Source organism: Canis lupus, chromosome 4 (genome assembly GCF_048164855.1).
Source record: "Canis lupus baileyi chromosome 4, mCanLup2.hap1, whole genome shotgun sequence".
Lineage (NCBI taxonomy): Eukaryota > Metazoa > Chordata > Mammalia > Carnivora > Canidae > Canis > Canis lupus.
In genome coordinates this window covers 87,054,298-87,074,427 of record NC_132841.1, presented here as the reverse complement: position 1 = coordinate 87,074,427, position 20,130 = coordinate 87,054,298, and the positions used below count along the sequence as shown (strand labels likewise).

Genomic DNA, 20,130 nt, shown 5'->3' with positions numbered 1-20,130 from the left:
TGGGGAGGCAGGAGGGCCGAAGGCTGCAGAAGACCCGCACCCGTTGTCCTCCTCCTAGGACTGGTTTCCTGCTGGTAACGTGGGCAGCTCCGGTCCCCAACCCCACCCCCTCCTCAGATGTGATCATCCCCCCCCTTGCTTTTTCTCCCCCCACCCCCCATCTGATGTGAGGCTGCAGCAACATTTGTTTCCTCTTTATTAAATTGCAAGGACCACTTTCCAGAATGAGGTGTATGGATCGGCGATTCCTGCAGGCACGTTGCCTTGGCAACAGGGCAAATCTTACCCATTTCAGCAAAACCTTATCAATAAGGCAGCCGCATAGGAGACTCAGGGGCACCTCATTAAATGCGTGCTGGGCTTGCCCTGGTCCCTGGACCACGGCGGCGCCTCTCAGACGGCTAAGGAGATGCACCCGGATTGAGGCACTAAGAGGACGGTCCTCAGCAGTCGCAGGGGCCACCCCAGGTTGCCGGGAGGTTCTGGTCCCCTGGTTCGGCCGCAGCATGTTCTGATCCCCTCGGGCCTAGGCACGCAGGAGCCAGGCCGAGCACTGGCGTCTGTTCACTCCCACCAGGACCCATGGCCTAGAAGCCAGCGCCTGGGCGGACGACAGGGTATCCAGTCCTGCCAACTGTAGTCTGTGAATGGGCAGGTGTGAGGGTCCCTGAAGGCACGAAATAAAATGGAAAAACCCATATATCTCACACCTTTTGGGTTAAAACTTAAGACACCTGGTGCCATTGAGGTATATTATATAATTTACTGTAAAAAACAAGTATATAAATGGAGCCTTTTTTGTTACAATAAATTGTATTTTTTGTTTTATTTTATTTATTATTATTTTTTAAATATTCTATTTATTTATTCACACAGAGAGAGGCAGAGACACAGGTAGAGGGAGAAGCAGGCTCCCTGCGGGGATCCTGATGCAGGACTCGATCCCAGGACTTTGGGGTCATGAACTGAACCAAAGGCAGACGCTCAATCCCTGAGCCCCCAGGCGTCCCTGTATTTTTTGTTTTATTTTTTTAATTTAATTTATTTTATATTTTAAAATTTTTATTTATTTATTCATGAGAGACATACAGAGAGAGAGGCAGAGACACAAGCAGAGGGAGAGGAAGGCTCCACACAGGGAGCCTGACGTGGGACTCGATCCTGGGACCCCAGGATCATGCCCTGGGCTGAAGGCAGTGCTAAACTTCTGGGCCACCGGAGCTGCCCTATTTTTTGTTTTAAAAATGGGAAATATTTACGAGAAATCTAAGGGGGAAGCTGTATATTAATTCAGAGAAACAATATACATACACACATACATATGTACTTAAATACAACTATCTATCCATCTATCCATCATCTATATCTGTCTATTGATTGATTGGTTGATTCATTGATGGGTATAGGCTCACGTGATTGGGGGCCCTGGCAATACCGAAACTGGTAGAGTAGACTTGTAGGCTGGAGATTCAGGTAAGAAGATGTTTTAGTCTTGAGTCTGAATTCTGCAGAGCATCAGGCCTCAAGCAGGTGGGGTTTCTACATTCCAGTTTTAGGGGAATTCTTTCTTCTGATGAAATCTCGGTCTTTGCTCTTAGGGCCTCCAACTGATTGGATGTGGCCCATCACTTTATGGAGAGTACACAGCTTTGCTCAAAGTATCTTTATTGATTTAAATGTTAATCACGTCCATAAATACCTTCTCAGCAACACCAAAACTGCTGTTTGACCAAACAACTGGGCAAGGGAGCCTACCCACGTCTGCACATGAGATGGCCCATCACCAAGCTCAAAACAAGAGATTTGATTTCGATAGCTCTGTTTTCTAAGGGTAATTTCATTTTTTTTTAATGTGAGAGAATAAAAAGGAGGTGAAACTAACATGTAGAAGAAAAACAGGAGCTAGAATAAAAGTGATTCTAATATTTCTAGGAACTTCCTTATCCTTTTAAAAATGTTCTTATTTCTAGAGCTTTTGTATGGCAAAACCATTAAGGAAGCATATTCAGGAAGCTGGTGAACCAGAATTTTCTTTATAATTATTTTATGTAGTACCATCAAGTTAAAAAATAATCGTGTACTTTGACAACAGGAAACTACTGCATATCCTGGATAAAATTAAACTCTGTATAATCTGAGGCTTTTTCAACTAGGAAGGAGATAATTGACTTCTTTCATGAATGTGGTATGGTTTGATCAAAAGGCGTAATAATTGGCTGTTGACAGTAAACGTGTATAAAGGACTAATATCAATGAAGTAACCCGTGTTGGGTTTTGTCGCTACAGGGATGTCTCTCTCTATGGCTGAGTGGTTTTAGCTTATGTGCGTGGGCAATCTTCGAGGATCGCCAGTTTCGATTGTTAGATGGTCTTCTCTTGAAAAACAGGAGCCCTGGCTTCCACGTCTTGGTAATGGCCTCCTCCATCTGATAGACCCTCTCCTGACCCCAGATCTAGGATGATATCGTGAACCAGGAAATATTGCCACACCTTGAGTGCCAACCCTCCCAGGCCGGCGTACCAAGGTGTTGAATCCAATGCTGCTGTGGAAGTGTTTTGTAGATGTGGTTGTTATCTATCATCACCTGACTTTAAGGGGATAGCCCTTGGTAATTGGGGTGGGTCTCATCCAATTAGTTGAAGGCCCTAAGAGCAAAACCTGAGGTTTCTTAGATGAAGAAGAAATTATGCCTCAAAACTGAGGCACAGAAATCCTGCCTGAGTTTCTAGCCTGCCACCTGCCATATGGATCTCAGACTTGCCAGCCTCTACAGTCACGTAAGCCAATTCGTTGCAATAAATTTCTCAAAAGCCTCGTATATACTGACTCCGTATACACATGCATATATATTTATGCGTATATATCCTATTGGTTCAGCTCCTGTGGAGAACCCTGAATAATACCCGCACTCATATTGCTTTTGTTTGACTCATTCATGTGCATTGTTGAGCTTGAAATGTATCTGTTAAAAATTAGTACTTATATGCCTTTGCTTAGTCTAATGGAAATCAGCCGTTTAGGCCATGATGCTGTGGACCTATTAGTATAGACCAAACAACTATTTTCCTGGGGATGACTAAGGACTTGTAAAACCTCTTGTAAGTTGGATTGAATGTAGTAGAGTTTATTAAACCAGACAATATCATCCTATAAATCTAACTTGTTTAGCTGTGGGACTCAACATTGAAGGTATTAATTGCCAAATATTCCTTAGAGTTGGGTATCCAGTAAAATAAATAGACTAAATACAATGTCAATGCCTAAAATCACGACCAATTGCAAGTTACATGGATCCCTCTGCAAACGGAGCCATCCATGAGCAGGAGGGGTGAGAATGTTTATCGTCTCAGATGGATGAAGTTCAAGGCATGTGGTAAGGATCCCTGCGTGAAATTTCAGTGCCTTAAAAAAGATTCCAGAATCTGAGCTTGGTTTAAAAACAAATATCAGCCAAGGGATGCAGCTTCATTTTCTGAAAAGGACACTAAGATAGAGAACACCAGGGATGCTCAGGGCATCGACGAATAAGGAAACTTCCCCAAATTGCCATCAGTAGATTTGTTTGAGAAGATGCTGGGTGTAGACGCATTGTCAGTACTATTCTAGAAATGCAGACACAAATACAGGGCCTTTGGAAGCTCAGCCTGAAGCCATGTTCTGACATGAAACCCTGGCAAGGGTTTCTTTTCTTTTTTTAAGGTTTAATTTATGTATCTGAGAGAGAGAGAGAGAAAGAGAGAGAGCGTGGGGGGAGGGCCAGAGGGAGAGAGTATTCGAGGGGACCCCCACTGAGCAGGGAGCCCTTCAGGGAGGCTCTTTCCCACCACCCGTGATATCAAAACCTGGGCTGAAACCGAGTCAGGCGCCCGACCTGGGTCATGCAGGTGCCCCAAGAAGAGGGTATTTCTAAATCACAATGAAGCATGGAATTATGTTGAGGATCCTCCAAATCAGCCAAATAAATGATTTTGGGTCGTGTTGTGGCCGCCTCGCTCAGAAGAGTCTGGAAGACCTCTATCTACTCGTGTGGGAGACAGATGGCAGCCCCCAGCCATAAGAGCTTCCTCTACAGGGGACCCGGGGACATGGGCCCCTGAGCCCTGACTGGCAACACGTGTTGGGGAACACACGAGGCCTTGCGCAGAGATTGGAAGGGCGGGGAGAGTGGGAGAGAGAGCTGGGCCCCGTGTAGACGCTGGAGGGGTGGCCTGAGAAAGGACCAGAAGTGCTCTTGCACGTGCCTCAAGTTTGCACGGCTGAGAACAGGTGGGTTTCCTCCTGGGGGAGGCCAGGGCCTACTGCTCCTCCTGCCCTTGTGGCCGGGCAGCGCCTACCTCTCCGGGTGAGGTGCCTGAGGTGGGGTGGCTGTTGCAATCCTCTCTGTCGTTCTTCCAAAAGCCTCGCCCTCGTATCTCTAGCTCCCTCCAGAGCCAGAACCCCCACGGCCGCAGGTGTGAAGGGTCCAGCCCGCCCCAAGCTCTCCGCACCCTTCCTCGCCCGCTTCATGCTCCTGGTTCTCAAAGCCCTCACCGTCTCCGGGTCAGGACCCTGGCCCTTTGGAGTTCTCGGCTCTTCTGCACGCCTGATGACTCGTCCGCCCTCAGCTCCGTGTTCTGTAGCTCGTGGGCCCATGGGCCGGGTCGTGTGGCTCCACTCCTGGCTCCGCGGACTCTGAACGCTCTCTCCGAGGCTCCTTTACCTCGTGGGTCGGCCTTCTACTCGGCTTCCTCCTCCTTCCTCTCTCTTTCAAGCTGAGTATTTTAGCTAGACTTGTTTTCCTAAAAAAAAACAAAACCAACCAAATGAACAAACCAAAAAACCAAAAACCAAAAAACTCCTCTTGTCTTGCCTCTTGTCTTGCCAGACAAAGCCCGCTTCTTACCTGGCTGGCTTTCTGCTCATCCCTTGTAGGGTAGCTCGTTAGCCAGGATGGTTTCAATTCTTGAATCCCCCCCTCAGTACTTGGGAGCCCAGAAGGCGTCACTTCGTTTGCATCGTTTGGCCCCCGTCCCTTCTCATCTGCTTAGCACACCCTTCCTGTCTTCCGTCTGGCGCTGGCTCGGACCACAGCCGCGGGGCATCACGGTAGGCACCGGGCACATGCCATTGAAGAACACAGGCCACCTCCTCATGAACACGAGGGTCCCAAGGGCGATCTCCGATGACTACACACACCTGGAGCAGGACGCCACGTTTCCTTGTGGCCACCGAAGAAAGCCCTTCACAAGGCGTTAGCGAGCAATGTCGATTTTACCAAAGATTTCCAGGGCGACCGCAGGGGAGGGTGCCGAGTCCACAGCCGGTGATCACAATACATCTTGGTGAGCGCTGAAACCAGTGTCATCTCCTGCCTCCACGTTAAACAACCCTGGGACCAAGCACGTTTTCCTGTCCTTGCGTTACCTGGAGTTAGGTGTACTTTCCTGTCTGTGTGCAAAACACCACTGATGACGATTCAACAAAAACAAAACAAGCAAAGCAAAACACAATACGACAAAACAAAACACAATGACGGAAATCTTCATGACTCACTCCAGAAAACACTTTCCTGGAAGACCAGATGCGAGTCACCAAGTAGCCCGCTCTCCAGGGCTCTCTTTGAAATCCCTGCCTCCCTGTCCCCATCGACCACAGCTCATATGTCCCAAGCTCTGGCCAGTCCCCATCAGATCCCCACCTTGCGAGACCTGTCGGAAGGACACCCCGGTTTCAAGACTCCACGTGTGTGTTTTCCCAATTTCTCCATTTTGAGACACTGCTAAGCTCTGTCAAGTGTTGTTCTGTCAAGTACTGTTATTAGGGGAAGTTAATAGATTAAGCTTTGCTTGAGCAACAGGTTTTTCTGGTGGCTTTTTGGAAAATCAATGAGATATTTTTCTCTCTGTCTCAAAGTCTGTCATCTTCCAGGCTTCTAAACCCTCATCATGTGGCTTCTAACTGAGTTTCTAGCCCAATTTCCTGTTTTAGGGCAAGGAAATTTAGGTCAGCCCGACTGTCAGACCCATAGGCCTTTGGAGCCCGACCATCAGGTAGATGAAGCTAAGCATTTACCCGACCACGTGGGTTTCTATCTATGGAAATTAAAATGATGGTCTCCATCATGGTACGTAGCATAACTCCACCTTGAGTCTGGATGGTGTAGAAGCCTCGGTGGAGTTTTTATTCATTTTTTTCCCCATTTCTTTCCTCTCTACCCTACCCATCTCAGGAGGCTGGACCAGCTGCCTAGCAGCTGCTCAAGAAATAGTTTGTAAGTGTAGGATCAGCACATGGCAGGAAGAAACATGCACAAATCCCACTGCCGCACTTCCTCTATTCTAAGGACAGAAGAGTTTGTTTTTTGGGTGGATATAGATTTACATGAGGATTACATTCCTCTCCAACCAACTTCTCCCAACACCATGATCATGTCAACGTCTCTGATTTCAAAAAAAAAAAAAAAAAAGAAGAAGAAGAAGAAAGGATATGAAGAAATCCAAAAATTCTTTGGGATTAACCAGTGTTTCTGTGAACCTTTTGGAAGCATGGTGGAATTTTTTAGAGCACAAGTGTGCTTTTAATAGTTCCTGATAAATATAATTTTTAACGACTATATGACATCCCATCACGGTCACATGCTGTAATTTTCTTTACTGCTTCCTTATTGATGGACATTTAGGTTGTTCACAATGTTTCAAGATTTTGGATGTTCCTAAAAACAAATCCTTGTCTTCATTCCATATTGTTTCCTTCCAGGGTAAAATTCTGGTTGTGGAATTACTGGATAAAAAGCTATGGCTATTTCAAAGTCTTTACCTAGACATTGTACACGTGTCTCCCGTTGGAAATGTGAGATGTCCCTCACGTATGCTGAGAAGAAAACATGCCCAGTTAGTCGTGGGCGCTAGGTGCCGACCACATTAAGAACGGAAATCGAACTTTTGAGTGTCAGTACCTGCCAAGTCGTACCTTTGCTTTTAAGCAACAAGCTGACCCAGCGGATGGCAGTCAGGGTCTGTCTGTTTTAGAAGAAAGCTTTGCTATTTTCAAATGCAAGATTTGGGAAATGCCATACTTCTTCATTTCCCACCAGAGCTGCAGGGACTCCGGGCTTCCCAGAGAACACGGAGGCCAAGGCCCCGAAGCCCCTTCCTGGTCTCAGATGCCTCATCTGAGGCATTCATGCCCACTTGGGAGCATCGTCCTCCCTTGGGATTACTTTCCATGTGTTCTTTTTACTGGAGCACATTGTACTTTTGAAAAGCCAGACCCTCTTTTCTCTCCTTCCTTTACGCTGTGTTGAGAGTGGTGCATTTTGCTAAATTGTCTATCCAGGCAGAGCAATTAGTGCCCAAGGAGACGGGAGGCTGACTGCCTTGCCAAATGAATGGTTTTCATGGGAACAGTGGTGAACGCACTGGGCTCAGCAAGGAAACTTGCCAGTGACCTTGTTTGGGGCTGGCCCCCCTGTCTGGTTTTCTAGAACTTGTTTATATTGCTGATGCTCTAATAAACAGCCCTTTTCATGGGGCAAATCCTTGAGATAGTTTTATTCCCAACTTGAGTCCCTATGCCAGTCAGATGCTACAGCGCACAATTGGCTGAGTGATTGCTGTTTTCTGGTAAATTAGCTCAGAAATCAGTAAGCCCCTGGTCTTTTACCTCCTGTGTGAAGCTTTACTTCAACTACTCAGTCTTCAGATATCCATCAATTGGCCAAGTGGGTCAGATGCTGTTTTGGGCACTAGGGATAGTGTGATGGATGAGACAGACAAGGTCCCATTTCTCATGGAGCTTGTATTCGGTGGGTATAACCAGACAATAAACAGATAAATAAATACAAACTATGTCAGATGTTGATAAGGATGGCAGAGAATTAGAATTGCCTGCTGTCATGGTGAATTTCCACTCCTGTTTGGATGATCCGGGAAGGCATAGCTGAGCTGAATTCTGAATAATAGCTCAGACTGGCCTGTTGAGAAGAGGGTTGGAACATGTCAGGCTGAGGAAGAAATAAGTATAAATTCCCAGGGGAAGTGAAAGATTGGGGGATTTAATAAACAAAACCAGGAGGAGGGCCACGTGGGAAGGACTTAATGAGGAAGGGGGCGTGGTGTGTGATAAAGTTTGATGATTAGTCAAGGGTCAGATCACAAGGGGCCTGAAAATCAGAATAAGCTGACAAGGGATAGGAAGCCAATGGAGAATTTTAAGCAAGGAGTGACAGACATCCTGTCATTTATGTTCTTAAAAACCCACTCTGCTGGTTGAGTGTTAACTGTTTTGTAAGAGCAACAGAGGAAGCCACAAGGCCACTCAGGAGCCCAATGCACAGGAGATCTAGGAAAGAGATGAGAATGGATTGACCTAGAAGGGCAGCAGGGAAGAGGGAGGCTCGGGGCGGAATCGGGATACGCACTTACATGTTTTTTTTCTAACAGCAGCCAATTCTCCAACACCAGCTGGGTGTCCAACAATTCGTTCAAATCTACCTAGAGTTAGCACAGACCCTAAGGTTAAAGACCCAGTTCCACAAGGCTGCCCTACTTCCGACACCCGCGGCTTGTGGGCTCTCCAGGCTCCCTGCGCTTTTTGCCGGGCTGACTAGAACTTTGAGGGTGCCCATGATGCGTCTTGCACTTGGATAACTTGCTGGAAGGACTCAGGGAAGTGCTACACTTACTATCAGAGTCATTATAAAGGGTGGAGTGGACAGCTACGTGGAGCGGCACATAGTGTGAGGCCCGGAAGAGTCCCAAGTATGGGAGCCCCTGTCCCCATGGAGTCAGGATCACCATCTGCCTGGCATATGTTCACCAACCCAGAAGCTTCTTTGGCCTCATTATTGCTGTTTTTCTCTATCCAAGTTTCATTGCACAGGAACGATTGATTAAATCATTGACGGTTGGAGACTGAACTGAATCTCTGGCACCACTTCTTTTCCTGGAAACGGTGAAAGTTCTCATGCTCTGATCAATGCTTGGTTCCCTCGGGGGACCAGTCTCCATCTCGAAGCTATCCAGGGGCCCCGCCAGTCATCTCATCAGCACGAACCCAGGTATCCTTGAAAGGGGCTAATTGTGAATAACGAAGGACCCTCCTATCTCTCAGGAGATCCAAGGGTTTCAGGAATTCTACCAGGAAAGGGGACAGATATAGGTTTTTTTTTTTATTATTATTATATCCCAGACCTGGAGATAGATTTTATAGATTTGGATGTAAGGAGTACAGAAAAGAAAGTCTGGGCGTATTAGCCAGGGTTCTCTAGGGAAACAAAACCAACAGTTATCTATCTATCCATCTATGTATCAGCTATTTATCTATCTATCCACCCATCTATCATCCATCTATCCACCCATCATCCATCTATCCATCATCCATCTATCCATCATCTATCATCTATCCATTATCTATCCATCCACTATCTATCTATCCATCTATCCATTATCTATCTATCCATCTATCTATCCATCTATCTTCGATCCATCTATTATCTATTTATCCATCTATCTATCCATTATCAATCTATCTATCATCTATCTATCTTTTCTATGTAAAGAGAAATGGTTGATGCAATTATGGTGGCTGGGTAGTTCAAAAATCTACAATATGGATTGGCAGGCTCAGGACCCAGTGGAGCCAGTGGCATAGTGCCAGGACAAAGATGTCCTACTGGAGCATTTTCTTTTATTTGGAGAGACCACTCTTTTATCCATTCAGGCCTTTAATTGGTTGGATGAGGCCCACCCCTGCTACAGAGGTCAATCTACTTTTCCCAAAGTTCATCAGTGTAAATGTTAACCTCATCCAAAGACACTCTGCAAAATTAACTATCCCTATGGGTGGCTCCTAATTTTCTTGCTTATGTGTCACCCAATTGTACTGGTGTCTTGGCTTATTCAATAAGAACACAGACATAAGACATAATTTGAGTTTTATGATTTCCAAAGCTTGTTTAGACGACCCTACAAAGATTTCATGTGCTCCCTAGCATTATTTGGGTGGGCGGGGGGGGGGGGGAGGGGACAGTGAGGACTTAGTGGGAAGAAGAGGAGAGTTAAAATTACTGGTTGGTATATTTTAAAATTTCAAATTACCTAGTAACCCTGACCTGCTGTGTAAGAGAAAGATTGAAGACCGTCTGTGCACGCGTTGTGGGGACAAACACCTGCAGCGCTCTGAACCTGCCTCAGTTCCAGGGGTCACGGAGCAGGTTCCACTCAGCAGCTTCCTCACCAATATGCGATTTCAGGTCCACAGACAATGTGAGCCAAGTGCTGCAGCAGGAGGCGGTGGCCCCGCGGCCAGGGGCCAACACAGGTAAACTGGCTGCTGATGAAGTGAGGTCTTCACAGGTTGAAGGTAGGAAGGACAGCAGCATTGTCCTAGGGCACAGACCATGCCCCCCGAGTGAGGGCTGTGGAGTGTGCAGAAGGTGGGTCACTCAGGTGGGACTTCCAGGACACAGGCAAAGCCTCTTGTATCTTTTCTTCCTGCTCGTGTGGTCCCTTGTGTCCCACCCTTTCGTCAGGGATCCCCAAATCATATTTTCCTTTAGGTTCCCCCGTTTCCATAGCCTGGAGTTGTTTTCTGGTCTTTGGAAAGAAATTCTTACTTTTTTTCAGGCACATTCCTGCAGAGATTTCCTTCTTTCCTTTTGCACTGCCCTTAGCAGAAATTCTGAAGCGCCTTGGCTTCAATTTTGAAATCAGGCTTTGGGAAACCAAAAGTTCTGAGCTTTTGAACTCATGCAAACCGAACTGTTTGAAATGGAGTAGGGGTGGAGAAAGGTGTCAAGAGTTTTGAAAAGGAAAGGAAAAAACACTGGAGGAAAAGAAAAAGTCATTTAATATCTCAAAAAAGTATTAGCCCGACAAATAAGGGTCAGGGTCTCCATCCAATATTTTTCTTTTAGGTAATCCACAAAAGTCTGCTTTCCCATCAGTTTCTAAAGGGATAGCTTTTTTCCTCTTTCAGTCAATTTTTAGTAAGTCATATTTTTTTCATAATGAGTTAAAAGGCTATCCAGATATCCGAGAAGGCTGTAAAAATGACTGAGATAATTTATAGACACAGAGAAGCTGTTAAAAAGCAGTATAAACAATAGCCTCCATTTCAAAAATTTCCTCTACCATTGGCCAGTCTTTCCTCTTTATAGACTTCTCTTGCAGGCTTCATCTCTGTCCTGTTCTTCTCTGTCCTTGTCTGGAAGTGGATGGTCTCCAAAGTGGAATGGATGCACAGGGTTGGGTGTGGAGTAGCCAGAGGATCTATTCGAGTGTAGGAAGAGAATACTAGGATTTATACATTAAAAAAAATATCTTATCCTTTTTTAAATATCTTATCCTTTACATTTTTCTATTTTTTGATGTTATAATATTGGCATGATGGTGACATATATCCATATTGCATGTCATATAATAAAGAAGTTATCGTGGTTGAACAATGAAAATATTTAGAACTGTTGTGCTAGGAATCTTGAAGGGCCACATTTTCTTTTCTAAGCCTGATTTTCTAAGTTATTGGTCTTCAAAGCTGAGGTCGCCTGTAAAAAGTGCTGATTCCTGTTTGTCTCCCACCCCAGTTCTGTTCCAGTTGGTCTTGGGTGGGGCCCAAGAATCTGCATTTTAAGAAGGTTTCCAAATGGTGCTTGAGCAGCTGTTTGGAAAAGACCTCAACGTTTTAGTTTCCAATTGTTCACGGCATCTCTTTGCAAAGCAAAACTCACGAGACAGGATGAGTTTCCTGCAGATTTTGACTGAGGCAACTCGCCCCAGACTGGGACCCTTCTTGTCGGTCTTCTGCATTGAAGCAATGGCTGCCCATGTGTTCTTGACCCCCGTCCTGGATTCCAAAAGAGGAGAGGGACCGTTTAAGATGTTTTACTGTTGTCTTTTCAATTCTTGCCTCTACATGTCCTTCTGTTGCTCCCGGTGCTATGAGCAGTCATGTCTCTACATTTGTCTCCTCTAGTTCTAAACTGTGTTACGGTGTCCTCAAATGATGCTTGGAATGGCCTGCCTCTCCTGCCCCGAAGAGCGGTCCTCTGTCGGTGACAGACCCCTCTGACATGAGCACCCTGACACTTCCTGTAGGGATGTTTTCAGCAACCCTGGCCGGGGCCATGCCCATTAGTGAACTAAAGATGTGACCTTTAAATATCACTTCTCTTAAGGTCACACATGGTGGGATGAGTGTTGGGAAAATATCGTGTCGACGAGTAAACAACCTCGTCAGTACAATTTACTCTATTTTCACCACTGGGGGAAAATGTTTGTTTTAGCTGTAAATTATTTCTTCTTTCCACAGAGCCTAGCAAAGGAAACACAGGAAGGAGAGGTGAAAAAGGTGAGCTGTGCCGCGGATCAGCGATCCTTTCACCTAGAGATGGTCGAGCGGGGCATGCCTGCCTCATACCGCAGAAGCACACTCTCCAAGGGTGCACTGGAATCCTGGAGAGTTTTTAGATGATTCGGCTTCTGGATTCTCAACTTCTGTGTATTATCTTCCTTGGAAAGTGATCGGCCTCAGACCATGCTCTGAGCGTGCCTGGTGGCTCCCCTTCCCACCTCTTCTCACATCTCGTTTCTGCTGCTTACAAAGAACAGCGTGGCCCTCCCATATGACAGCCCTTACTATGCAAGCTTGTTCATGATGAAAACATCTTGGGAAGGCCACAGCCCGGACGACTCAGAATGCCATGTACGTGTCAGGGAAGTCTCTTAATCCAGACTCCCAAACCTCACCTGTCCCTCTTATTAAACAATGTATTTCCAAAAAAATTACTTTTTATTGCTTATTAAGTACCAAAACTAATAGGTGCTATGTTGTCTTGATCATTTGTGGACTAATAAATAATATTATTGGTTCCTGAAACCTCTGCCCCCCATTTTAACTTAAATGACTTTATTTTTTTTTTAAGATTTATTTATTTATTCATGAGAGACACAGAGAGAGGCAGAGACACAGGCAGAGGGAGAAGAAGCAGGTTCCATGCAGGGAGCCTGATGTGGGGCTCGAGCTCAGATCCAGGGATCATGCCCTGAGCCGAGGGCAGGTGCTCAACCACCAAGCCACCCAGGCGTCCCAACTTGAATGACTTTAATACTATTTTAATTTAAAATTATATACCTATGCTTGGTCACTGATGATCAGGTGATCAATAAACAATATTCCAAGGGAAAGGTGTATCACCTTATGGTAAATTATTGAGAAAATAAAATAAAAATATGGTTCCCAAGGGAAAGGAAGTCATGTACAATTTATGACTTTTACAAAAGAGCTTATTTGTGTATTTTAAAAATGGATGATGGTCAGAAGCACATTTAAATTAAATTTAAAATACCAAATTTAAATATGATGCCCCAAATTCTGTCCTTGCAAGCATTTAGACCAACAATGAAAAATTGGGGATATCACCTTAAAATGTGTTATGTCATCAAAAGTTTGAGGGTCTCACCACCCGTCAGCACTGCTGTTGGAGGCCTTGTATCACAGGCCTATTTTTCCTCCTAATTATTTCTCTGGTTTTAGTTTATTGGTATGTTTAAAATCATCCTCATGAAATCTTTGGTTCTACAGGATGGGGGAACTTGAGGTCTTACATGTGATGGGAAGGAGCTAGGAAAGATGAAGAGGTGGGAGGTACAGATGAGAGGAGGACCCAGTGAGGGATCAAGGCCTGGGACGCGTGGCTACTTCGTGATGAGAGGTTTGCCCATTTCTTTGCCTCTTGTGGGAAGGACGTGAGAATAACTATGGAGCCAGCTGTGTTTGATGGCGATGGTGGTGGTGATGGGGGAGTGGAGCGTTGCTTAGCTAATAAAGGCAAGTTGCCTCAATTTCCTTGATGGAGGAAGAAGCACATTTTTTGAGGGTGAAGAAGGCAAAATTGAGTAGCTGATATGTGTGTGACATGTTAAGCTTTGGAGAGAATGGCTCCTACCCAGAGATTGTGACACGGTGCTGAGCGTCAGGTTGCACCCTTACAATGACAATTTTTTAAAAAAAAGATTTTATTTATTTATTTGAGAGAGAGAGACGGAGAGAGAACATGAGTGGGGGGAAGGGCAAAAGCAGAGTGAGAAGCAGATGCTCTGCTGACCGTGGAGCTCGACCGTGGAGCTCGACCCCAGGCCCTGGGATCATGATCTGCGCCCAAGGCAGGTGCTTCACCCACTGAGCCTCCCAGGTGCCCCCCGACTATGACAATCCTTATGTGAGTCAAGGAGTTGACTTACTCTTTTACAAATAGTTTTTTATTAACTTTTGCTCGTAGGAAAGACCCGTGCTGATGTGCAGTTCTCCCCAGACTGGTCTGGAAGCATTCTCGGAGCAGCTGATGCCCTCAGAATTTAGAGATCTTCACTGTTTTTGGGAATTGGGGTGAGGATGCAGCAGCACAGGGACGGGGCTCAAGACCCCGTGGCCGGTCCCGGGCCCACACTTGTCTTACAGCGAGCTGGCAGGGGCAGCCGGCTAACCGCGCTCCACACATGGGCTCCTGCCGGTTGGCCTCTTAGACATGACCCCTGCGAGGCTCCTGCCCTCTGTGCCTCCCCCACGTCCCCCTTTACTCTAAGCCATTCTCTGTGCCAAGAGAATGTTAGGATTAAGACCAAAGTCGTTAACAGCCTAGCTTCCTTATCATTCTGGGGCCTTAGAAATAAAAATGTTTTTTCGAGGTCTCAGATTAAAGATCTTATCTTAGCTTTTTCTTTTTAATGAAAAAATTTTTGCACCTGGTGTTCTTTTTTGGCCGAGAGCACGAACATCCAAGACACACCATAGAATCACTACATTACATAATGTACTTGTACTGTTTACCTTCTGTTTCTTATAGACAGAATAATAACTTAAAGACTGTGTAATACAGATCATGCTCTCTTTGATCATAATGATAACCCATTTTTAAAGATTTTTATATTTATTTATTTATTTATTTATTCATTCATTCATTCATTCATTCATTTATTTATTTAATTATTTCGAGAAGGGCAAGCAGGAGGAGGGCCAGCAGGAGAGGGGGAGAGAGAATCCCAAGTGTATTTGCTCCGAACGATCTGATAACTCTGAGATCATGACCTGAGCCGAAATCAAGAGTCGGATGCTTGACAGGCTGAGTAATAAGCCATTTTCGAGAAGCCTGATGCATCTTGTCACCTTGAACCATAGACATTTCCAAGAAGCAGTAGGTTGAACTTGACACACTTTATTTATTTATTTATTTTAAATTTTATTTATTTATGATGGGGGGGGAGAGAGAAAGAGAGAGAGGCAGAGACATAGGCAGAGAGAGAAGCAGGCTCCATGCACCGGGAGCCCGACGTGGGACTCGATCCCGGGTCTCCAGGATCGCGCCCTGGGCCAAAGGCAGGCGCCAAACCGCTGCGCCACCCAGGGATCCCTTGACACACTTTAGAAATGGGCTAAACTGGTAGCTGCAAGAGCTGTCCCAATTCCCAACTGTCAGCTCCTTAAAGAAAGGAAGGCAGCGTGCCGGGGAACTCCAGCCTCAGAAAAAGTTTTGTTAGGGAGGGTGAAGAGATAGCGGCAAAGTCTGTTGCAACATCGCCCTGTTCTGTTCTGTTCTCAGCTTTCCAGGTCCTCTCCTTTTTCCTTTCTTACTTCTTTTATGTGTTCCAGACTTGGGAATGGATCTGACCTTTTTTTTTTTTTTTTTTAGCATGACACTGTGTGGATGCAAATCAAAAGCCACAGATTCCTGAATTCAGAAAATGCAACTTAATTTATTTTCCTGTAATAGAATTTAATTCCTATTGGAAGCCTTCATGACACCAGGCAGCAAAACCTTGAGTTTATTCAGTAACCCTCTTTAGCCGCTTCCCACATTTTGTAGGGGGGGGGTCCAGCCTCATTTCCAAGGAGCTTTTAGAACACGTCTCTTTCCAGCAGGTGTGAGAGGGGCTCCGGCTGTCCTCGTCATCAATCCCCATCACTCTCTGCGGGCTATACTCATTCCTGCCTGCGTTTTGGTCGTTGGTGCATTCAGATCACACTCGTTCTGGGGCCTGAGACTCTCACTCTGTGTCCCTGCCAAACATGGAGAAAATTCCACCCCTTCCTCCAGCAGGCTGCCTGGACCTACCTCCCATCTGCATAACCCATATTTTTCTGACCCTCGATCTGCATGGTGACGCACCAGTCAGTCAAATCTGGGGTCATGCTGCTTTCCCAGGACCCATGCATGCCCCTTGTAGGAAGCAGGTCTAGGCCCAAGCCTGTGTGCCCAGCTCCGGGGTGGGAAAGAGAACAGGGTGAGGCGTCTCACTCCTCCTCAGGCAGCCCCAACTTCCTCTGAGTCTTTCTTTCTCCTCGTTTCTCTTGCCTGGGCAAATTTACTGGACAGAAAAGAAAGCCTGTGCCTGAGTCCTGCTTTAAAAGCAGAGGCTATCGTACCAGCCTGCCTCCTGCCCTTCTGTCCTTTACCCCGTTATCCAGCCTTATTTTTCCCCACAGCGTTTTCATCTGCTGGTCCTTTAGAAAACATTTGTCTAAAATGTTGACCTTTCCCCACTGGCATATAAAGGGCTATGAAAATAGACTATTTTCAGCACATAGGACAGTGGCACGCAGATGGTGCTCAATAAAAAATTTATTGAAATAAATGAAGTTGACCCTCATGTCCTTTTGAGATACTCCTTTCTCGAGGGAGTGAAAGTAGAGATCTGTTGCCTGAGGTGGGGTGGGGGTGGGGGAAGGCTATAGGCCCACAGATCCCAGAAAAACAAAAGCAAAAAAACCCCAAACTTGAATAATATCTCAAGATGTTGCCTCATGATGTATCCACACACGCACACAGGATGACAACTCTACTATTAGGTTATTATGAGGACGGTGTTTTCCTAAAGGTGGAAGAGTCTCCCTGGCTCCTTTCTGGTAGGTAGATTTCATTTCCTGATGTGTTTGCCAGAAAGCGCTTGGCAGAGATTTGGAATGTAGCACAGCCATTCATCTTGGGATAGCTCAGTAGAGATTTTTGCTCCCAGTCGTATTCATGTGTTCTAGCCTGAGTCAACTGTTTACATTCCTTTTGGAGGCTCTTGATATAGCTGGTTGCAAAATCACTGCGGAATGCAATAAAATATAAAAATGAAGACTCGAGTGGGAAATGGATTTGAAGTTCATGGTGTTGTTTTTTTCCCCAGCAAATATATTAGTGAGGAAAACACATACAGAGCTAGATTTATTTTTCCAGAAATAGTATTTGCTCTAAACTACTTATCCTACATAGAACTGTAACTTCTTTTTTTTTTCCTTTTGCTAAATCTGCATTGAGTAATAAAGAACAGAAATATTTTGAAAAGATTTACTGATTCATTCATGTGTCTTCAGTTGAGATAAAAAGACATACATTGGGGAAAACCAGTGAGAATCCCTAAGGTCGTGAGTCTTGGTGAAAATTCTCCTGGGTTAGAGACAGGAAAGATTTGGTGTTCTCCTTGAGAGGGAGCTTCCTCGTAGATTATAAGCACCACCAAGATTAAGATTTTAAATCATATGTTTATTCTTAACACCAAATGATCACTTTTCAAGTCACAAATGGCTGTCGTTGCAGTCATTTAAAAATCTAGGCAATAATGGACCTGTACGTCACAAGTTAGATATTGGGAGTTGAAAATGTAGCCTGCTTTTTGCAGATTCTGGGGGTGTTCGAGGGCCTATTTCTAAGAAAAACTATGTGCTTTCCACATAATTCATGTTTTAATCAAGTCTCTCCTTTCTGGTAACTCCCGGTTCAGATGTTTCTCATTTTATGCCATCCTGCTCCCTAAAGAAGTAACTAAACTGGATCATCTTTTAAATGTACTGAAAGCCCTGGCTGCAATAAATCAGGAAAGGCGATCTCTTCTCCACACTGAATCACTACCTCTAATGTAGCTGACTTTTAAATTTGAATTCCCTGAGGCTTGACTTAAAGCTTGGCCCTCAGCCAGACTGCCATTAGGAGATTTGTGCAGGTGACTCCGATACACTCAGTGTAATTGCCCCCAGGCTTGCATCTGGTCCCAACAAAAGGACAAGACACATTTTTATATCATCTTATAGACAAAAAAAGACACACCGTGGAAATTTTATTACAATCGCCACTTTCCATTCGCTGTTATTGCTTGTGTGCTTACAAGAAAAATACTAATATAGGTCTAATTAAATTGGAGAGGAAGATATATTACTACCCTTTTTGTATTTTTCCCCATTATAGACAAATCTCAAATAAGGGACCATTTGGTCACGTGGCCACATAAATCATGCCACTTTGACTATATATCATACGCCTGAAGATTGTATTGTTGCCTCCTTCCCATGTTGGCTGCCAAATGGAGCAATTTATCAGTGAGGTGTTCCGGGAGCTTGTAGGAGAGATATATTATAGGGTCCCTGTGCTTTGATTTTTGTTTTACAATTTTGTGGTTCCTAAAAGAATGCAGACTTGCCCAAAAGTTCAGCGCTCCATGGGAGCCGAGTTGCCAGTACTGCTGTTAGTATTTGGGGGCACTTGTTTTCTGTTCTCCCAGAATTTGAGATAAAAAATTTCCCAATGAAAGTCAACTTTTGAAATCAACTGAGTGGGATTCAAATAATATTATACAAAGAAATTTTTTTTAAAGACAAAATAGCTCTTAGGACCCCCTAACCTAGGGAAAGCATTCTCTCATTGGAGAGGTTGAGCCTCTTGGAAGCTTGGATAGAAGGAGAGTCATGAGCAGAGAGGGCATTTCCCACTAAGTGCTACCTAGGGGAAGCGAGTTTTAGCCAAGAATCCTCAAGGGCTGAGGACCTCAAGGGATGCCACTGCCCCGATTCTAGAAGTGGTAGCCCAAATAACGTTAACTTTCCTACTAACCTTATTCCCTGTGTTCTTATCCCAAATTCATTAGGCCACTTGCCGAGGACTGTTCCTTCTCTTATATATCTGTTTGCCTGGCGTTTCTCAGTTCAGGCAGTGGACATAGACCTACATCAACAGAATCTTGCTCCTCTTGCCCACTTGGTCACTTAGGAATATGCCCCTGAGAGACAACAGATCTCATGTCCAGCACACAGAAAATAAGAGTTTTCTTATTCATTCGCTCAACCAAGTACTCATCATGTACCCAGTACTGGTAATGCCAGCCCGGGAGTCCTCTTGGGACAGAGCAGGGGATGCCTCACTGGCTCAGTACTTGTTCCTGCTTGGAACTCTCTGCAAGCCTTTCCCTTGCTCTTTTCCACAGTGGACTCTTCTTCAGGGTTTGATGTGACACTGTGGGTGCCAGATGCTCATGCAAGCTTTGAAAGGCTTTGATAATTTTCATCAGCTATTCCAGGGTGGCAAGGTGAGGGGCAAAATTGCGCTCTGGTTTGCAGGGGAAGCTTTTGAAAACCCTGAATTGCAAATCCTTCCCTATTGTCACTTTCAGGGCTGTCCCTTCCGTGAGGCATGGCTCCTGGGTTTCTGGGAAGGCTCCTTAGCACACAGCAGATCTTGACTAATAGTTATAAAATCTTGGGATGGTTGTAAAAGCGTGGGGCCATTATGGAGCTGGAAGGAGCCTGAATGATGATCTGGTGTAGCTCTTCTGTTTACGGAAGGAAACAGGTTCAGAGATTAAGTCATTTGGTCCAAGACTTGGCCCGCAATCTACAAAAATAATTTTACTTGCCTTCTGTGACTAGGGGGCAAATTTTTCACAGTTTCCAGGAGTGTGCTCTCTCTCTCTCTCTCTCTCTTTTTTTAAGATTTTATTTATTTATTCATGAGAAACAGAGAGAGAGAGGTAGAGACACAGGTAGAGGGAGGAGCAGGCTCCATGCAGGGAGCCCAATGCAGGACTCGGTCCCGGGTCTCCAGGATCAGGCCCTGGGCTGAAGGCGGCGCTAAACCGCTGGGCCACCCGGGCTGCCCAGGAGTGTGCTCTCTTGATGGCGGGTGCTTCTAACACTGATCGTGATACTCTTCAAATTATTAAGATTCAGACCAGGCAAACTCAACTTGACTCAAACTAGAAAGTTCATGATATGATTTTAAAGAAGCAGAGAGTGTTTAGGATGCACCGACGAGGTCTAGTTCTGAGGAATACTACAAATCGATGATGAAGGCCTGCCTCTGTTGTTTCTGTGACCCGGTGTCTCTGGTTGGTTGATAGCAT

At 45.2% G+C, this 20,130-nt stretch overlaps 1 long non-coding RNA gene across 3 annotated transcripts in view; it reads left to right on the top strand.

Moving 5' to 3' along the window:
* Positions 1-12,856, top strand: part of LOC140632735 (uncharacterized) — a 33,290-nt gene extending 20,434 nt beyond the window's left edge. For 2 of the 3 annotated variants that reach the window (XR_012030432.1, XR_012030431.1), the window contains exons 3-4: positions 8,848-9,038; positions 10,104-12,280. This is a non-coding gene — a long non-coding RNA (uncharacterized lncRNA). The other variant, XR_012030433.1, reaches the window with a different exon arrangement.
* Positions 12,857-20,130: the final 7,274 nt, after the last annotated feature.